The sequence below is a fragment of the Talpa occidentalis genome, unplaced genomic scaffold (genome assembly GCF_014898055.3).
Source record: "Talpa occidentalis isolate TD23 unplaced genomic scaffold, MPIMG_talOcc4v2.1 talOcc4.5, whole genome shotgun sequence".
NCBI lineage: Eukaryota > Metazoa > Chordata > Mammalia > Eulipotyphla > Talpidae > Talpa > Talpa occidentalis.
The window spans coordinates 32,101,272-32,122,671 of record NW_023604861.1 but is presented as its reverse complement, the minus strand read 5'-3'; the positions used below and the strand labels follow the sequence as shown (position 1 = coordinate 32,122,671).

The window sequence follows — 21,400 nt, the reverse complement described above, 5'->3', positions numbered from 1 at the left end:
AATTACAGTTATTGTTAAATTACAGAGGATTTAAAGAAGAGGTATTTCATTTCCTATAAAATCAAATCAGACAAGATTTTAGTGTAATTCTAGAATTTTATCTAGCAAAATGTATTTGAACCATTGTGAGGTTGTGAAACCTAGTTGAAAAATTGATTCTCTAGTACAAAAAATACTTATGCACATCTAATTTTATAGCAGTGTTGTCTACAAAAGATAAGTCTCATGGAACCAAAGTGAATGTCTTTCAATAGACAATTGTATAAAGAAATTGTGGAATTCTATAGAGCTGTTAAAAAAGATGAAATGGTGGTTTCAGGGACAAAATGAATGGACCTCAAGGTGATTATGTTCAATAAAATAAGTCACCAAGTGAAAGATAGATATAGTATGGTTTCACTCATCTGTAGAATACAAGTGACAACAAAAGAATACACAGGCAAAATACAGCAGAAATAAATCTTGGACTTACTGAAAAAATTTAATGGTTATCAGAAGGGGCAGGGAGGAGTAGGGGTGGGAGGGAGGTTGACAAGTTGTAGGTATGAGTTTTTTGGTGGAGGGTGAGTGGAACATGTGCACACCTGGGGGGACTAAACTGTAACCCCTCCTCAAAATTCTCTAATAGTGTGGACAGTTTATAATATTTTCTATATTAGAGACTATTAATGTCATCAATTAATTATTGTTTGTCTCTTTTAGTAGGTACTTGATTTTATGGAAAGAGGTTTTTATTTTATTAAGTCCACATTTAAGGTCAAATTTTACTTATCTTTTTGACATAAACACTTATTTTGGATGAAACTGAAAACCCACCATACCCAATCACAACAAAATTAAACAAACAAAAAAAGAAAAAAAAATGTTTTAGAAACGAAGAGAAATAGAATATAACTCATAACTCCAGTATGAATTCATCTCCACTCCTGTTCAAAACATTATCATCGCTCCTTCAATTTCTTGAAAGAGATTTTTTTTAAAAAAAAAAAGAACACACAGAGGAGTTAAAAAAAATCAACATATATTAATTTTGTAACATATTACCAAACCTTTGATTGTTTTGCTAATCCCCAAATCACCCCTATTCCATCACTTTTATGTACACAGTTTAATAAAATTAGTACACTGAAGTTGAATTCAATCTCATTAAAAGCACAGTAGTGAGTTAAAACATATCCATTTTGTAAAGATTTGTTTATTTTACAACTAGCTATGAAATCTCTATGGCCTCTCTGTGGTACTACTCCTTCTTGTAGTTTGAAAAGTCACTTCCCCAAAGAAGCACTTTATATTAGCTAGGGAATTTTTTTAATTACCTACTGAAATTAAATGCTTTTGTAGGGATGCATTTGGTTTACCATCCTTTTGTCCTTTGAGATGGAAAAAAAAAGGGATGAAAATATGTTTTAACCAATGCATTGTATATGTGAATTTGTATTGTTTCTATATTTATAATGCTGATTTTATTTTCTTAAAGAAACAAATGTGTGCATACTCATTTTGAAGCATTTTCAAAGTTAGAATGTGAATGTTTGATGTTAGAACATAACAAGGTCCATGAGTATAAGTATAGGTTATAGAAATAGTGTTTTACACACTGAACTAGTATTTATTGGAACATGAATGTTTAATGTAATTTGTAATAATTAATTAGCACTCATTTACTGAGATATTAGATAATTTCTTGGTTATTTAAAAATATCCTCATATATAAGCTAGACTTCATATTGAAAGTAACTAGTAGGGAAAATAAGTTATTTTTGTTTTAAATACTTTTCTTTCATCAAACACAGTTTATCCACTAAATTGTTTTTCCCATTTTTCTTTGCTTTCACTTCATACTGCAATTTAATGATGAGACCCTGTATCCTTTTGAATTGTGAACACAATGCTACCTGTTTTGATAACCACTCTACCAACATCACAAGCTTAATTTAATTGATGGTTATTTTTTACTTACATGAAATCTAATCACAAAAAAGACTCATGGTTATCTTTTCTCCAATATGTAATTCTGGGGTTCAGTTGGTAGAACCTTAGCTATTCCCAGCACGTGTCATCTAAGATCTTCTAAGCATAGCCATCAGTGTGGAAAGGAAAGCATTGAGGACTTTGTAGAAATTGGTTCTTACCTTGAAGAGGTATATTGCACTTAGATGTCATATCTCTGGCTATGATTGTTACATGTGCTATTCTCATATAAGAAAATGAGAGGTCATGAGTAACAAATTTTGACTCATCACATGTTTTAGGTGTTTTTCAATGATGATATATTTTGAGGAGGAACCCAAATAATTGGAGGGTTGATAAGTACCAGACATTTCTTCATTTCACATACCACTGACTAAAAGTATGTTATTATCTGAATATTTGCTGCCCATTTCCCCTAACATAATATAAATTTCATGTTGAAAGAAAATTTTGTCTAGCTTATCTATTTTTCATATATCTTGAGTTCATTCTACATTTTATCCAATAAACTTTTGGTCGGATGATTGACCAAATTAATGTTTTACTATCTTAAATCAATTTGGAATTATCAGTTATTTTAAACATGTCTGCTTTCAAATTAAACATGTCTGATTTCTTGAAATCATTGTATTTATACAGTTTAAATCTTTGGGGGTCAAATTTGGTAAAGAATATCTTCCAATAAAATTGTTCTTTCATTCTCATTATTTAAAATTTATTTATATACAGTGGTGGGAAATGTTTTAATGATTGTAGCCAATCATATGATGTATCTTCCAGAAACTTCTCAGGTGTGAGACAATAATTCTGCCAGATTTCAGGAATATTGGTTGAAAGGGCACAACTGAGTTGATCTTCATTATTTTTACTCTGTCAAAGAAAACTTCAAATTCAAGTTTATCTCCTTCCTGAAGCAGCCTGAATATAAATGATCATTTGAAAAGGATGTTCAAGAATCTTGTTCTCTTCTCTCAAATGAGAGAAATCTAAAAGGTCATCTCAAGCATCACTAGAGATTGGCCATCCCTCTGAAGTAAATTCCCAGTAGTTTAACTTCAATATTCAATCCTTTTTCCTTTATTTCTCTTTGAAATTGCTTATGAGATTACTCAGTGATATTTTAACCTGAACTCAAATCTAGCCTCAGAAACTGTTTTCTAGTAAACACAAAGCACATGATTTGATTCTAGACATTGTTTTAGGAAACAGGCAGCAGACTCTAAAGTGAGACTTTCAGCTGGATCACTCACCAGCCAGCTGGCAGTGACCACCCACCATGGCTATGAAGGCAACATTGATAGCTCTTGGCATATGATTGCAAAGTAATTGATAGGCATTTCATGAGTGGTAAAGTGGGAAGAGAATCTCAGTAAGGAGGAATGAACTAGCCATTGAAACATCATAAATATTTAAATAATTACAGCAATTATAAGGGGAGAGTATTAGCTGTCTGTTGCTGGGTTCTGAATGCACTGCAGAAAGACAATAAAAGGCTATGAAGCATTTTCCAGTCTGTGGAAGCGTTAAAGTGTGAAGGGAGTGTGTAAGATGAAGTTTGAAAGCCAGAGAGCCTATCTGGTATGCTATAAAGGGATAGAAATTTGTGCAGTTGAAGAACAAAAAAAACTGAGATCTAGGACCAGGATTTAATTAAGAGTTTTAGATCACCAAGAGGCTAAATTTGCAATCCTGACATGTTTCTACTCCAAAGTTAGTTCTTGATTTAGAAGAAGCAGGACCCTAACATTTGGAATGAGAAAATCTGGGTTGGTATTCTTAAAAAAATTGAATACTCATTTTTTTTTACTTAGTCTATTCAGGCAACAGAAGTAGCACAAAGAAGATTAACAAAAGATAGAACTAACTCTGCTCATTGAGGATGAAAAATGCATGTTATTCAGGAAAAACCTGTGACCCCTTCTTAAGATCTATCCCGAACTCCTTCCTAGATCAGTTACTGGGTAAAGATATGATACATTGCAACTTGTAAAAAAAAGAAAGTAAGTAAAGAGAAGCAGTCAAAAATGAAATGGAGGGCCTCCCCTGGTGGTGCAGCGGTTGAGCGCTGGGCTGCGAAGCTGCCCGCAGCCTCTGCCGCGCCGGTTCCATCCCTGGCCACCAGCGAGGGTCCCACATGGCACGACAGATCTCTCCTGCCACGCCTGCTGCTCCCCTCAGCAGTGTATTTCGTCAGTCTGCCTGTTCTGTTCCCCAGCTGGCTATGGTGAATTCTCTCACCCTCCTGTGCTCCTGACTGTACCCAGCGCTTGTATAAATAAATAAATAAATCTTAAAAAAATAAATAAATACAAGTTAAAAAAATGAGATGGAATATTAGAGAAAGATTATTGATCACGAAACATGCTTTAGAGTGAAAGAACTTAACTATTGAGAGGCAACAAAAACACACTCTGTATTTTTGGAACTTTGGCAAAATGGATTAATATGAGTGAATTAGAACTGGTTCATCTGCCATTATAAATGGTAGAAAAAAGAACAAAAATCAAGATATTCATGGAGCATGAATCTCATATAAATATCACCAAAAAAAAGTCGCATTAAACAAGTCAGAAACTTAAATGAAAGGAGGTTTATCATTGGGTATGGGTTAAGGAATTTATGAATCTCATCATGAAACACATTACCCAGAAACAAAAGGCCTGATGCTGCAATGAGTCCATCTTGTGAAGATGTACCTGTACTCCTACTTAATAATGAAATTGGTGGCAACTTAAATCTACAAGTGAGATTTATTTGATCTTTGTTATATTTTATACACATGTTATACATGTAAGTGTAAATGTATTATCATATGAACTATTTTATTTGTTATATTGCTTTGTGTGCTCCAAGGCAATATATATTTTTTTATTTTTACATTTATTTATGCATGCAACAACTGGGGTGTAGGCCAGAGGTGTGGGGGTGAGAGGCTTCACCAGAGACAAAGTGGGGAGCAGAGCAGGTGGATCTACTGAAATACACTGCTGAGGGGAGCAATGGGCAAGACAGGAGAGGTCTGCTACACCGTGTGGGTTATCTCCCTGTCCGGGTATTGAACTCATGAAGCAGTGGCTGGCCATAGCTTGATAACTCTGTGTCTTTAATCCCTGTGCCACAAATGAGGGCCAATCTATTTTTTAAATATAGTTAACACTATATTCAATATATCAATTTTCAGATTTCCTAGTATATACAAACATATAATTAATCTGTGTACTTGTCTCCTGGCTTAGTTCCCCTTTCACTACCCTCTAATTTTACTCAACAGAATTATGTTGAGTGAAATATTAATATTAATCATAAAAGTTATGTATATTTAATATTAATCTTAAAAGTTTATGTATATGGCTTTTAATTGATTTGTTTTCACATACATGTACTAACACAAAATAACAGTGCCTTGCTTATCTCTTTTTCACCTTCAGCTTACATCATTCTTCCATTTTTATGAGCCACATTAAGCAATCCTGTGATTATTAACCAACTAAGGAACCCAGGGAACTTCTTCACTGTCCTGGTTTCCCTGCGGATTGCAACACCAGTAAGATTTGAATTCCAGTTTGAGAGGGAGAGTTGCTTCTTGGAGAAGTCTCCCTTAGTCCTAAGATATTCATTAGAGTTCTGTGTTATCTTTAAAGTTACATGCCTGGGCTTCCCGGGTGGCCTAGGGGTTTAGTCTCAGCACCATCACTGCAACACCTGAGTTGGATCCCTGGCCAGGGAGCTAACCCAAATATGGTGCGGCAGACCTCTCTTGTCTGCCCACTGCTCCCCTCAGCAATGTATTTCAGTAAATTCTCCTGTTCCGCTCCCCACTCTGTCTCTAGTAAATCCTCTCATTCCCTGCACCTCTGGCCTACACCCTAGTTCTTCTACACAAAAATAAAAATAAAAGTTTCACATCTTTTATAGCTAATAATTGCACATGTTAGTTAAGCTTTGTTCAAATTTCCTGGATAGATTCTGAGTGACATGGGTTATATCAGATATTGTTTTGTCTTAAATATCCTTAGGTAAACATTATACTGAATAGTCTCACTCTCAGTCTGGAGAAACATGTTTGATTCAAAATATTGACAACGTAAAAAGGCAGGACATTTTTTGTCCCCTCTTATTAACTAACTGACTTCAACTTGATAACTTCCCACGAGTGTTTTCATGGTTTTCTGTAACAAATAAATATTGTGTTCACAGAATTTTTCTTTTAGCTAGTTTTGTTGGAAATGTCTTTTGTCTTTCCTTTATTTTTCTGTTGCTCTATGTGGCCTCTAGAAAAGTGTTTCCATGTTCTTGTCGGAAGATTCAGTCTGTGGAGTTACTTATTGGGCTAGAGACCTACATGGCTAAAATTCACCTAGTTTGATGGAGGACATCCAGTGAGAAAGTGAGTATCTAAGATTTATTGTTATATTTGACCTGAAATGCTTATAAGAATGGACACAAGATAGAAATGACTATCTCATTATACAAATTTGGTATGAGCAATTCTATTCTAGACTAGGAACCAATTAGTTAAAAATAAAATGCATGCTGTGATTCCTAGGAGTTTACCTTTAGGGCAAAGTCCTAAAAACTGGGCCAAGCAATGGAGGCAATAAAAAGTTTCCATCTGGCAAAGGGGTTCTGTGGAAACCTACAGTGCAAAAGTTACATATTATTCATGAATATTTTAGTTGTCATGGAAGCACTCATTTAGTGACAGTGTGAACTAAAATCTGGTGAATATAGCTTTTTCTTTCTTGCTAGAGTAAGCATATTCTTTTGATTGTTAGTTCTCTACTTACTGTAAATTAGTTACTGATAAAAGAAAGAAAAAACATGTAAAATAGGTAGAGAGCACTCCAGTTTACATAAGTGACTACATAGATTTTTTTAAACTAGTTAACTTTTTTTAATGTAATTTAATTTATTTTTTTAAAGCTTTATTTATTTATTTATACAAGCAATGGGCACAGTCAGAAGTGCAGGAGGGTGAGAGAATTCACCAGAGCCAGAGCAGGGAACAGAACAGGCAGATTGACAAAATACACTGCTGAGGGGAGCAGCGGGTGTGGCAGGAGAAGTCTGCCATGTCATGCGGGACCCTCGCCACTGGCTGGGGATTGAACCAGCATTGCAGAGGCTGTGGACAGCTTTACAGCCCAGCACTCAACCATTGCACCACCAGGGAGGCCCTGGGATACAATTTTAAGATACCTTTTCAATGCATAGTTGAATTGATGGAATAATTAATAAATTTGGAAAAAGGCAGAAATCCTCAAGAAAAGCAGATGGTGAAATAATTTACAAGCAAAATAGCTAGAATACCATTTGAGAATACCTGCCACTCTCTGATGATCTAGAAAGTGTACTTTAATGAACTACAAAATGCAGGGTGTAACAGAAGGGTTTTGTTGAGAACAGAGATACAGATTTAAGTACAAATCCATGAAGGGGGACCTGAAAATGACACCATGAATGCTTGAACTGGCATAAACTTTGGATACATAGAGTCATGCTTTTTAGCTCCTGATGAATTTATCTGGAGGATTTCTAAATAAAATCATACTATATGGGTCAATTGAAACTACTGGTTTAGTTCCAAATCCCAACCCTACAATTTAGGTAAAAGAGGATCCAGGTGGGAGCGCACTGAGTATCAGACAGAAAGGAAACAAAAATATTTTTGGAATAATATATTTTAAAATTAGACCAAAAAACATTGCCATGGAAGATTCTAGGAATAGCTACACTCCCCCAAAATATTCAAACACATGGAAAAAATCTATTAGTAGAGTTGATAAAATTATAGCTCTTAAAATATAGACATAGAAAGTTCTAAATTTAAATTATTTTAAAATGTTATATTAAGCAAATAAGAACGGAAAGCAATACTGTGTTAAGGACTGAATTGTATCCCATCCAAATTTATTTATTGAAAACCAAGAGTCACTGTGTGTTTGAATTGAATAAGCCCTGAGCAAGGGTTTATGTTTCTAACCCACACCTACATATCAGTGTCGTCTGAGTAAATAGAATGTTGGTGTATTTCCCTTTCACCCTTCTCCATTTTTGTCTGATTATTTATTTTATGTTTTGGTGAGTTCCTGGGATGCGTTCAGCATAGATACCTTTGCTCTTTTGCTCACCAAAAAATGAACATGTAATCTTTATAACTTAACACAGTCCTTAACACAGTATTGCTTTCCGTTCTTATTTGCTTAATATAACATTTTAAAATAATTTAAATTTAGAACTTTCTATGTCTATATATTAAAGTTTCATTATGTCTTGAGTCATTCCAAACCTTGTCCCTTACTATGTAATTGATCATGGACAAGTTATTAGATTTAATTTTCCTGTTTCTTTATATGGAGAATGGGGAAAACAAGTAACTGTATATCGAAATGTGATGGTTAAATTAGTGGCTGGGAAGTGTTAGTTACCATTGCTGTTATTAGATAAAATTCTATAGGGTGGAAGACATCCACACAATAGATAACATGAGCTGAAAGAGGTGTGAGAAGTTACCAAAAAAAAAAAAAAACAAATCCTGAAAAGCGAAAAAGCAAAAGTTTACGGCTTTCCTAAGCAGACTTATTTAAAACAACAGTTTTAAGTTGCTAGCTTCTGAGTCAGAATCAGCTGCAGTCCTGTATTGCTTGGATAGCACAATGTTGAAAAAGAAAAAAAATCCATACCCATCTACTGGTGCAAAATTAATTAGGCTCCTAAATTCAATCCTCCACCATTCACTTGGGCTAATTCAAAATTTTGCGTTACTTATCTTGCTACTGTCTCAGTTTAGTTTGTGAACCTAGATTTAAAGATGTGCTTAATAATATGTGTCATCTTCAGGTTAATGCCTACAGTTGATTATTTCTGTTTTTTTTTTTTTTTTTTTTTTTGCGTGTGTGTGTGTGTGTGTGTGTGTGGCTTTGTTATGCTTTACACTCAAATAAATGTGGAAGCATTATCATAAATCCCACATTTTAATTTTCTTTTTACATTTTTATTTAGATATCTAGAATCAGATCTTGTAGTTTTCTAAATTCAGTAGACTATTTGTAAGATCACTATGACAGTATAGTTAAACACTCTTGCTTGCTTGATCCGGTGTCAGACCAGTGGTTGAATTACTGGCAAGCATTATGAGAAACAGTCCTTAACATTTTGTACCCACTTTTTAATATCAGGGAGAATTTAGGGAGAATGTATGCAATTTTCTGGACTGGGAGTTAGCCAAGAAACTATTTCTACAGTGATATTGAGAAATATCTCAGGGCAGCTTTAAGTACTAAAATAGAGGCAGGGCCTTATTTAATAGTGACTTCCATTTCCTGGTTCCTACCTATACAAAGTTGGGACTTTGGGAAATTATTTATTAGCTAACGTTCCTGAATCACTGATCCCACTTACTGTAGTAACTGATGTTTCCCTGGAGTTTTCTCATCCACTCAATGCACTCAGCCAGGTTTATGAGATGTGACAATATTGAAGTGCAAGGAGATGATTGCTATTTATGTAGTAAAGAGTGAAATTTCACATAAAGTAAGAGAAATTTTTTAACAAAAAATTCTTTTGCTTCTATAGTTTATTTTCAGCAATGTTCACTCAACTCCACCCACTCTAATATTAGACTTTATTTTTCTCTATATTAAAAATACAGATGTCTGTTTGGAGTGTGTGCTTAAAAACTAAGAATTGGCTTATTTACTACCAGCTTCATTGAAGCATATAATGTACAAAAATTTGCACATATTTTATGATTTTAGGCATAAGCAGATACCTGTGATATCATCACCACACTCAAGGTAATAGAACATACAATGGGAAGACATAGTCACTTCAACAAATAGTGTTAGGAAATCAGGACATCTATATGCAAAATATACAACTGTAATTTGGTAGTGGATATAGTATAGTAGCATCTACTTGAAAAGTATGATCCCATATCTCTAAAACATATAAAGTTTATACATCAACATCACCTCAATTAAAAAAAATAAAAATAAAAAATGTACCTCTACCTTACATCATACCCAAAAACCAATAAAATTAATTAAACACTTAAAGATTATCTTTAACTTAAAAAGAAACAAATGGCAAAAGTATGCTTCGTTTTCTGAAATCTCTAGTTAAAACTTCTCACCCAGAGTCTTAGCAATGTAATGAGCACCTTTAATTAGTTACTAAAAATCAATATTGTTAAAAACCCACTTGTCTTAAAGTAAATCTAAACCCGATATAAAAAAAAGTGAAAGAACTTTATAGACATTTCCCCCAAATGAGGCCCACAAAAAACAAATGGGTATATGAAAAACATCATTAATTAACAGAGAACTGCAAATCAAAATTACCATGAAGCATCACGTATTCCCTACTAGGATGACTGTTCTGTATTAAAAATATACATGTGTTGAAAAGGTTGTGGAGTAAGTGAAACCTTTGTAGATTGTTATTAGGAATGGAAAATGGAAATCAATATGGGGACTCCTCATAAAATTACAAATAGAACTACCATATCACCCAACTATCACATTCTAGGTATATATTTGAAATAAATGAAAAAGAATCCTGCAGAGATATCTCAGTCAGTTTTTCTTCACTGCTTATTCATGAAATATCAAGATATGGAAAGAACACAAGGGTCCCTTAATAGATCAAAAAGATTAAGAAAATGCCACAGATACATTCAATGGAATACTATTCATCCTTAAAAACAAGAAGACAGTCCTTATATTTGCAAAAAACATGCAGGGACCCAGAGGCTATTATGCTAAATGAGATATGCAATCACAGGAAAATGCAGCCTGGTATGGCTTAGAGGAGTTATCTGATGGAGGTAGTCATGAGAGGATGAGACTAATGAGAAATGTAATTTATTTCTGCCTCATTGTTTTATCTTGACATTTGCAATGTCCTAGGAAATGATAATAAAACTCCTACTTACTATCACAATGCCCTTCTATTCCATGTCAGTCTTTCACAATAAAGAAATAATTAGTATTTGTTTTGAATAGATACACAGTTTTTGTTTAGGGGCCCATATACTAATGCTTTATCAAGTGGTATATTTACTTGAACTGCACACTCTATGTTTATGACTGTGGGAAGCAGTTGAATTTTCTGTTCCATTTTATAGTTAGCCAAGGATGCTTGTCATCTGTTCTGAATATTCACATCACAGGGGTTAGCCAGAGTTTTAGGAAGAGGTTATATACAGGATTTGTTGTTTCCTCTCTGAAGTCCTCTTTTCAAGATTCTTCTCCACAGTTTCAATATGTTATAAATTTCTTGAAATGAATCTTCTGGTTTGTGAAGTTTGTAACATGAAGATATCTTTATCAGTTTTATAGTTTAAATGGCATGTACTGGGGCCTGTCTTCACTGCAAAAATCATAAATATGGGAAATTCACATGCTACCACTCTACAGATAATCATCTCTAGAATCTATTTGCTTTTAGTCACTCTCCAGAGATTTCAAGTTCAGATGAGTTTTTATTTGTTTATAAAACTTAAGTAAAAATAATATATTTTTATTTATCTATTTGGGAATTTATAGTTTCACCACTAATTTATTATGTCCCATATTCTAAATAAAAATTACTAGTCAATAAAGTCCCATTTTCCCCTCTGTCAGCAAGCCCACAGTCAAAGCTACTGGGATAATGTGATATATTTGCAAATTCTAGTTCTTTTTGTAGAGAAATAAATTGAGAAAAGTATAACATATTTCACAGTGCCAAGTGAACCAAATTCCCCTGGCAATCTATATATAAAGATGTCAAATGTCTTCTTTTTCAAAGACTAAATAATCCCATATTCTCTTTATCCTGTAATTTTATCACACTCCCTAGAGTCTATTCTGAGAGTTATACACTATACTATATTTTCTCCATTGTTTGAAATATGTAACCCTCAGGTAATCAAATAGCTTGTGAATATTTGACACCTGTATTTCTGACATCTTTGAATTTACAGAGAACATTTTTGTGAATTGAATTTCATTTTCATGTTTCTAAGAAGATGCTATTATTTAATTTTTCTTTTCATTCTTTAAATGAGAAATAGCTTTTCTTTATAAACAATGTTTAGAGCATATGTTTATTTAAGTATTGATAACTTAAGCTATTGAAATATTTTGCTTTCACAAGCAAGATATAAAGATAGCATTTTAATCAAGAACAAGTTTAATTATTAAAAATATATTGATTCACAATATAGATAGAAAGAAAGCAACATATTTAAATGATTTGTAAAAACATGAAATTTTTCCTGAAGTGAAATTTTTGTTTTGTTTAATGTGATTGATCATTTCAACCTGTATTTTTATAATCAAATATTCAATTGGATATATTGATATTTTGAGGAAATTCAGCATATTTGCATATTACCTTTATTTGCAACAGCTTATCTTCCCTCATTCTCTCTGTATCTTTATTACCTTGAGCATGAAAATATGCTGTTTTCATGTTAGAAAACATACTTGAATCATTCTAACTTAAACTAACTTATTTAGCACTTGACTTAGTATCTTAGAAAGGAGATTCCAAAGTTTATTTCAGTTGTAAAAGGAAGATATTAGCATGATCTTTGTCCCAGCACTGTGTTAGACACTAGATTTCTGATATTATATAGGGGTCTAATGCTTGATGGTGCAGAAGCCAACAACCATCCATCAGCATTTGAGAAATGATATACTTTCATGCAACATCATCTGGTGGAAGACTGGAGATAAGACTCCAAAATCCATCTCCCTGAGGCTGGGGTGCAGTATTTATCTATCTATCTGCCTATCTATCTATCTATCTATCTATCTATCTATCTATCTATCTATCTATCAATGTAAGTTAGGAGAGTTTGATTGGTTGTTTTCTATTAAATTCTGGTGTAAGTCAAATTTGGGTCCAAAACTGCCATGAAAGTGAGCATCCATGCTATTAACCATGATCTAGACATCTTAATTTCTTTTTTCCTGTGGTATTTTTCATCTGGGCAATGATAATTCACCTTAAGGATAGTGAATACTCTTCTGGACTTTTGCTCTGAAACACAAATTGTCAACCTGTGAAAAAAAAAAAGTTTTGTAGTATACAAAAGATTTCCCAATATTATTTTTAGTATGTTAATTTATTCTTTTATAACATGTGGAATGATAACAAAACCATACATTGATTTAGATGTCCTAGTACTGCCCTTTGAGAATGCAATAATTTCTCTGGCTGTAATGGGAAACTGAAAAAAAAAAAAACACACTCTTTCATTGTCCTGAGACCCAATCATTAAGAAAGAGACTCTCAAGAGGTTTATTTACCTTTGAAAAGACTTACGTATATTTTAAGGAGAGAGGCACCCTACTGACTGGGAGAAAATATTTGACACCACACAACTGACAAGCATCTAACATCTAAGATCTATAAAGAATTCATACAAATCAATAGAAAATAAAATTTAAAAAAATAAAATGGACAGAAGACCTCAATAGACACTTCTCCAAGGAAGACATAGAAGTGGCCAATAGACATAAATAAAATGCTCATCACTCCTTACCATCAAGGGAATGCAAATAAAAACCATAATGAGATGCCATTTCACACCAGAAAGAATTGTTCACATTAAGGAGACCACAAAGAAGTGTTGTTGAGGATGTAGAGTACAAGGAATCTTCTTACACTGTTAATAGGACTGTAGAATGTTTAAAAACTTATGGAAACCAGTATGTAAGTTTCTCAAAATATTTAAAATAGATCTAGCCTAAGATTCAGCAATTCTATTCCTAAGAATGTTTCCAAAGAATTTTTAAAAACTAGTAATTTGAAGGGATATTACTACCACTATGTTTACTGCAGCACTATTTACAACAATGTGCTTTTTACAACAATTTGAATGGAACTGAAGAGGATAATGGAAAGCAAAATAAATCATAATGGAAACAATAAATCCTGGATGGTGTCACTTATATTTGGAATATAGAGAAATAAAACAAAGGATCAGACAAAACCAACCAAAACAAACCCTAGATATCTGAGTATAGAATTGAAGCAAGCTGAGGGGGAGAGAAAGATTGGAAAACAAAGTGTGGAGTGGGTATACTGGACTATGATTGAGGACTAGAAGTGTTTTGGTAGTGAATATGTTGTGGCAACATACTCTGAAGTGGCGTGATCCTGTATCTCTGAACCATATATAAGGCTGTAAATCCTTAATATTAATTATACATTAATTAAAAGGTTACCTTAAAAAGAAAAAAAGTTTAAAACGAAAGTACAGTTCCTTTCCTATACAAGATTAAATTAAGAGAGAGAAAGAGAAATTTACAAGATAAAAGAAAGTAAAAACATAAATTTAAGAAAAGCATAGGGGCAAGCCTTTATCCTTACTTCAACAGGTATATTTCAATCTATTATTTTTAATTAGTACTTGTCTGTATACTACCACATTAGTCAGGACTCACCAGAGAAACAGAATCAATAGGATAGTGGCATTGATTCATCCTATTATAGAGGCTGAGAAATACCAAATTGTACATTTGACAAGCCAGAGCCCTAGAGAGTTCAATCTGAGTCTGAAGAATTTAGAACAGAAAGAAATGATAACAGAAATTGCAATCTGAAAACCATCACGTCCCTGACCCAAGAAAGCAAGTTAAGGTCTATAGCTGCATTCCTGCTCAAAGCAGCCCGAAGAAGTTTCCTCTTATTCATGGGGTGGTCAGTACTTTTGTTCCTTTCAGGCCTTCAACTAATTGTATGAAGTTCAACCACATTAAGGAGAACAATCTGCTTTACTCAGTCTGTTGCTTCAAATGTCAGTCTTCCAAAACACTTTCACAGACAAATATAGAATAGTGTTTGACCAACTGTCATGGCACCCAATGGCTCAGTTAAGTAGACAAATTAACCATCACAACTATCAAGTTGAGTACTAAATAAAGTACCGGACTTCTTTCCTATTACCTTAAAGAAATAGATGAATTTTCCCCTCAGTGACTCTAGCTTTCATGTTAACACAGTACATATCATTTGAATAAAGTAGATAATGTTCTAAATAGCCATGTAAAAGGCGTAACATACTAGGCCTCTCTGGTGGCACAATGGGTTAAGCACTGCACTATGAAGCAAACTACAGCCTCTGCAACACAAGTTCGATTCCTGGACGTTCAGGGAACAACTCACATGGAGAAGCAGATCTCTCCTGTCTCGCCCGCTGCTCCCCTCTGCAGTGTATTTCAGTCAGTCTACCTGTTCTGTTCCCCACTCTGTCTCTGGTGGATCCTCTCACCTCCCCTACTGGCCTGTACCCCAGCTCTTGTATGCATACATAAATAAATCTTTAAAAAAAGTGCAACATACTGCACAATATCATGTAGAATCCAAAAGAAACTTTTTTCCAATTAGCACATGAAAGAAGGTTACCAAATCTTTCCCAATTTTGAGACAGGAGAGGTGTGCTGCGCAATGTGGATTAGCTTCCTGGCCAGGGATCTAACTCATGCTGTAATGGCTGGTGATAGCTTGATAGTGCTGAGACTTTAACCCCCCAGCACCAGCATGGAGACCCTCATTAAAGAGGTTTTTAACTACTGCTTATTTTTTCTGTAAAATTTGAAATACTTCAGTAAGATTTCTTGCTCAATGTTGCTTTACCCTCTGTTAGTTTTTATATTGTTCATCAACATTTCTAGCTTTTTTGTGAACAACACCAGGGATGTTTCATTGGTAATTTATGAATTTAAAAGAAAACTAATGCTATCCTAATTTTATTGAAGTATTTCTTCCAGATCTGTCCCATAGTCTATGGAAAATTGAATTTGTTACACCTTCTATTATCTACATTATCTCCAATTTCCATTCTATCTACAGTCATTACACAACTGAAAATGATCTCAGCTCTATGACTTCACTTTTAGACTTATTTATCCTTAAAAATTCATTTTTATATATAGGTGTATATATATGTGTGTGTGTGTGTGTGTATGTATGTATGTATGTATATGTAATCTCCTTAAATTTTGACACAATCTTTGATCTGACAGTGTATCTTTAATCTTTTGAATATAATAAATATATCTTTTAAAGTATTTGTCCTACTGAATTCTTTCTATAATATCTGTTTTGTTTTCTTTTACTGAAATATTACAAATTCATAGAGCAGACTGCATTTTTTTAAATTTTACAGTCTCCAGAAAAGCATCTTCAGTTATGTGTAAAATAAATGAATCAATGTATTGATGTGTACATATAAGGCACTATAATATAACCTATTACTGCTTCTGTAAATGCCTTATATGCAGGCATTTCTTGGGGGGAAAAACATACTATGAAGGAAAACACATATCATCAAAGTTAAGTTCAGAAATAATACCATTAACATTTTAAAACATTTAAAATCATTATATGGAGAAATACTGATAAAGCTTCACTGCTCTTGTTAAACTTAGCTGGGTTTAAAAGAAGTGAATTTTGTTAATAGCTAACAAATTCATTTTCCAGTAAAATGTTAAGGATTTTGTTTTGTTTTTTATGTGAAGTAATCATTACATGTCTAAGTACTAGAAAGTAATTTGTTGAAATAGATTTTGAAGTAACATTCATAATATTATCATCACAATAAACCATCAAAGTCAGTTGAGGGAAGTTAGAAAAATCAACAATTTTAACTAAAGTAATGATCCAAACAAACCACAATTGGTTTTCTACCTATATTTTTTCCTACAATAATATCCAAAGAAAACTCTGGTAGTATTCAAGAAGTTTTATAAAAAAATGCAATATTTGGGACTGAGTTAAATGAATAAATTTGAGAAAGAAAATAATTAACAATATTTATGTTTTTACTTTATTTTGAAATTGCAGTTTTGAACACAGTAACTTCAAATATTACATTATAATCTATTAAGAACATGATTAAACTTCTATACTAACATATTTTTCCTGAATTAACAAAGAAAAATACAAAAAATGTAACTGATAATATAGACCACTACTCATCATATTATAGGATTGTTCCTTAAAACATACCCTCCAGTGATTTGTACAGTGCAGGATTTTTTACAGCGCAATTTTAAATGATTCCGTTGATAGGTTTCAAATTTTTCCCCTGGGAAACGATTATGTAATGGAATTCTCAGTTGTTCTACTGACAAGAAGAATTTCTTGAACTGTTCGGTCAATATTATTTTAATATCACAATTCAATTTAAATTTGTGTAATTTGTAAGTATATATTCTATATTATTGGTATACTTGTAAATTATCTTAAATTTATATAATGTTACATATTTTAATACTCATTTTATACATAAACTCTTTTAAAAATAGAATTTAAGAGATCTGAGAATAGATCTTAAAAATAGAACTTGAAAATGGGGCCTCCCTGGGGGCCTAGGGTTGACTCTCAGTACTCTCATGGCTATGGCCTAACCCACATGGCATACCAGACTTCTTCTGTCTCTCCCACTGCTCCCCTTAGCAGCGGATTGCAGAAGATACCCCTGTTTTGCTCCCCACTTTGTCTCTGATGAATCCTCTCACCCTCCACACCTCTAGTCTATACCCCGTTTCTCGACACACACACACACACACACACACACACACAGAATCACCATAGTCTTTTTAAGTGGCCCAGGATAGGGATGGTTTTAAACACTTCGCATGCATTAGCTCTTTAAGTTACAATTTGTTTGAGATAAGTAGTGTTTACACCTATTTAGAGATGAAAAAACAAACACATATAAAGATCAAATATCTTGTTCAAAATTACATCCTTAGAATGTACTATTGGCTGGAGTAGAAACCAAGAATTATGGCTAAAAAATCCACACACTTACCCAGTACATTTCACCTTTTGTTGGCATTTAATATTTTGCATGATCAATATTTAACAATGACCATTATATAAGTTATTATTTAAACACGTTTTTTGCAACTCCCTCTTCAAATCCCATTACTTACCACATCTCATAGTGTATTACACTAGTGTATTACACCATGTCTCATAGTGTATTATACCTGTGCATTATATGTGTTGTTAAGCTTTGTAATAATGCTTAGAATATTGTTTATATATTTCCTATGTTAAATTTGTCTATCATTACTACAGAATTACTTCACACAATTAAAGGTTGCCTGGCTTCCAAGTTTTGTCTGAATTTTGTAAAGCTTGTTTATTCACTATCTGTCAGGAAGTTGTCAACTTTAAATCCCCATACTTCACTCCCTTATTTTCCTTCATCAACATTGTACACAACCTTCTCTGTAAAATGGTTTTTATTACACCAGAGATTATTTTCAAAGGGTAAAGGAAAATGTTATTGAACCATGAACCCAGAAAAATTGAGAAAATCCCATTTTACCTGAAATGTCCAAATATCAAATATAAAATACTTAGATTTTTTTTTAATAAATGAAAATTTATGCTGGAATCTGATGGAAATATCCTTTAGCAGAGATATTATGCAGTGTAGTTTAGATTTTAATTTAATTAATGAAATATTGAGATATTTGTTAATTTTTAAAATAATAGATCTAATAAAATATTTGAAAGTATGCTTTCCTTAGCCATCTCATTCAGCAGAATATTAGAACACATAATTTGTGCTTTGCTTCAATTCACAACTTTTGTGGATTCTATTAAACCTTCAAAAATAAATCATATGAAATTATTATTAAAAGGAAACCTTTACTTTTAGTAAAATTGTATTAATGATATTCAGGCAATATGTGGATGACAATATTATATAATTATATAAATTTCCCACTTTATATCCAAAGACATAAAAATACAAGCAGAGATTTAATGTAGACTTATGGCTAATTAAATACAATTTCATACCATGTATGGTGCTATTCTAATAATTTGAGAGGTTATGGTTGTCATCCCTTAGTATCAAGTTTGTAGCGGTGTCCTTCAACCATTCTTAATGCCCTGGATAACCTATTTTACCTATCTGCTGTCTTTCTTCTCTGTTTCTTCTCTGCAATCTTTTTATAATTTTCTTTAAATAATATTTGACTATCTCACTCCTGGTTTCTTCAGTTGTCCAATTAAACTTCCTTTTGAATTCCTTGATTTTTGAGATTTGGTTAAACCCCACTATAACCTCCTTTATAAAATTGCTCTTTATGTTTTGTTAGTGAAATGTTTCTTTTCACATTTGGTTACTCATCATGTAACTGTTTAATGACTGAATTAATGTGAAGTATCAGTTTAAGTTTAAGTATCAGTTTAAGTATATGCTTCAAGATACTGTCATACTTTGTCACTAAATAATAATCTCATCTGCCCATGACTGAATGTAAAAAAAAATATTTTTATATAGCTTCAATAATAATATTAGATGTGTTATTTTGATCTTTATAGTCCATGATATAGTTTAGAAGTCTGTGTTCATCTTATATTTTACCTATTTTTTCCTAAATTTTTACAGTACCTGCCATTAACTTTCTTTTTTATTTAAAATTTATAGCAATTCTTTAATCCTTTGAATATGTCAGTTTCACCTTGATCAGCAGGCTCTAAAACTCCCTTAGAATATTTTAAAGTGTGTGATCAAAGTGATAGATAACATTTTGTAATTAATAAAACAGGTTAAATAAGGGAAATTTTATTTTTTTTACTTATAATTATTTTGTAATTATTGCACATTGCATGACATCTTCAAGTAATTATCTATTCAAGTCCTTCTCTTTCTTGTGCCATAACCTGAAAAAAGATCTCTTGTGAATGTTCTGCATTGTATTTTCCTAGATACAATGTCCACAGAATCAGTAAGTGGAATAATTAATACAACTCAGTGAACAGTCTCTTTTATAAACACTAATGGAAAAATACTTTTGTATTTCTGATGTATACTGTGTATTGAAAAATATGCTGAATTGGAAAAAAAAAACAGAAATCATGCAAAGTGCACAGAATTTTCTATAATATTCTTGTATCTAAATCTTTTTTTTAGTCTACAAGTCCAGAAATCCAAACTCTTCAGTGAATTTCAATTGTAACCCTACCATTCCTATTGGTAGAAGGAAAACAGCAGGGTAAAACAGTAGCATAAAAATCAATGTAAATATATTTAATTATTTAATGCCCACATTAAAAAGAGAGTTTTATTGTGGCACTTAATATTAGATAAAATTAATCAATCTATTAAATTACTCATTAGGATTAATTATTCATTCTCTAGAAAACAAACAAAAAATCTTCATTAACAATATCTCAATTCAATTGAGACAATAAATTTTCCAATCTGTTTCAAAATTCAGTTTGAGGCATTAACTTCAATAATGCCATACCTAGAATCTTAATATTGTTTCTCATTTTTTGTGCTGATATTTCTCTTACATGTTACTAAGTTTAGTCATTTCAGAAGAGTGAATTTACCTCTACTCTTGGACAAAAAACTAATCTGAAGATTGATTATATACTCTCTTCCACTTGGAAGGAAAAAAATATATATGTAAGCTATTAATTGAATACAATTTTGTTCTAGTCATTATTTCCTAACTTCAAGGACAGGATTCCTCCAGGATTCTCCCCAGTACTGAGCTTGCATTCCTATTGGTAAGTAATGACATCTTAATTACTTCAAGCTCTAGATCAATCACTTATCTGCTGACTCCCCATACACAAAGAACATTTGACATATTGATTTTCTTTGTTTAATTTATCTTCTTCTTTCCTTTCTTGTTAGGATTCCTATTTCTATTCAGTCTTCACTAAAAATCCATTTAAAGATATATAGCTGATCTTTTTGAAGTTTTCTCATAAATTCTATGTTGTCCAATAGACTGCTTCCAAACCACACACACAAAAAAAGTGTCAGAATGTCCACATAAAATAGTATTGTTGGTGACTTATGTGATGGTGGATGATCACTTACATTTTGGAATTGAAAGTGTGTTTGCTCTAAAGGAGTCTTTCAGGGGTTAAGCCTGAGCACTATGAAGCTGTCTGCAGCCATTGTAGCATGGAATTTTTTCCCCAGGGAGCTACCCACATGGCACAGAAGACCTCTCCTGTCTCTCCTGCTGCTCCCCTCAGCAGTGTATTTCAGTCAATCTGCCTGTTCTGCTTCCCACTCTGTCTCTGGTGAATCCTCTTACCACCCACCCCTCAGGCCCCCGCACCTCTGATCTGACCACAGTTCTTGTATGCATAAATAAATAAAAATAAATCTTGTAAAAAAAAGCGATAAATTATTTATGCTGTTCTCTTTGTTGAGTTTGCAGATTTCACATTGAGTCTGTTTCTGTAGTTTTGAGTACTACAGGCCACAAAAATTTGACTTTCTTGAAATACCATTTACATGGATACCATTCACAACAATTTTTAATCATGAATTCTGCAGCCATTTACTCTTGTACAAATAACTATTACACAATGATCAGTTAGGAGATCTTGGGGTAATTATGTAACTTCTGTGTGCTTCTACACTCATGTTTCAAAT

At 32.8% G+C, this 21,400-nt stretch overlaps 1 long non-coding RNA gene across 1 annotated transcript in view; it reads right to left on the bottom strand.

The window, feature by feature from the left end:
- Positions 1 to 17,027, bottom strand: part of LOC119259769 (uncharacterized) — a 35,426-nt gene extending 18,399 nt beyond the window's left edge. The window contains exons 1-2 of the long non-coding RNA XR_005128555.2: positions 16,978 to 17,027; positions 12,968 to 13,022 (exon numbers count right to left, since the gene is read on the bottom strand). This is a non-coding gene — a long non-coding RNA (uncharacterized LOC119259769). The remainder of the gene's footprint in view (positions 1 to 12,967; positions 13,023 to 16,977) is intronic.
- Positions 17,028 to 21,400: the final 4,373 nt, after the last annotated feature.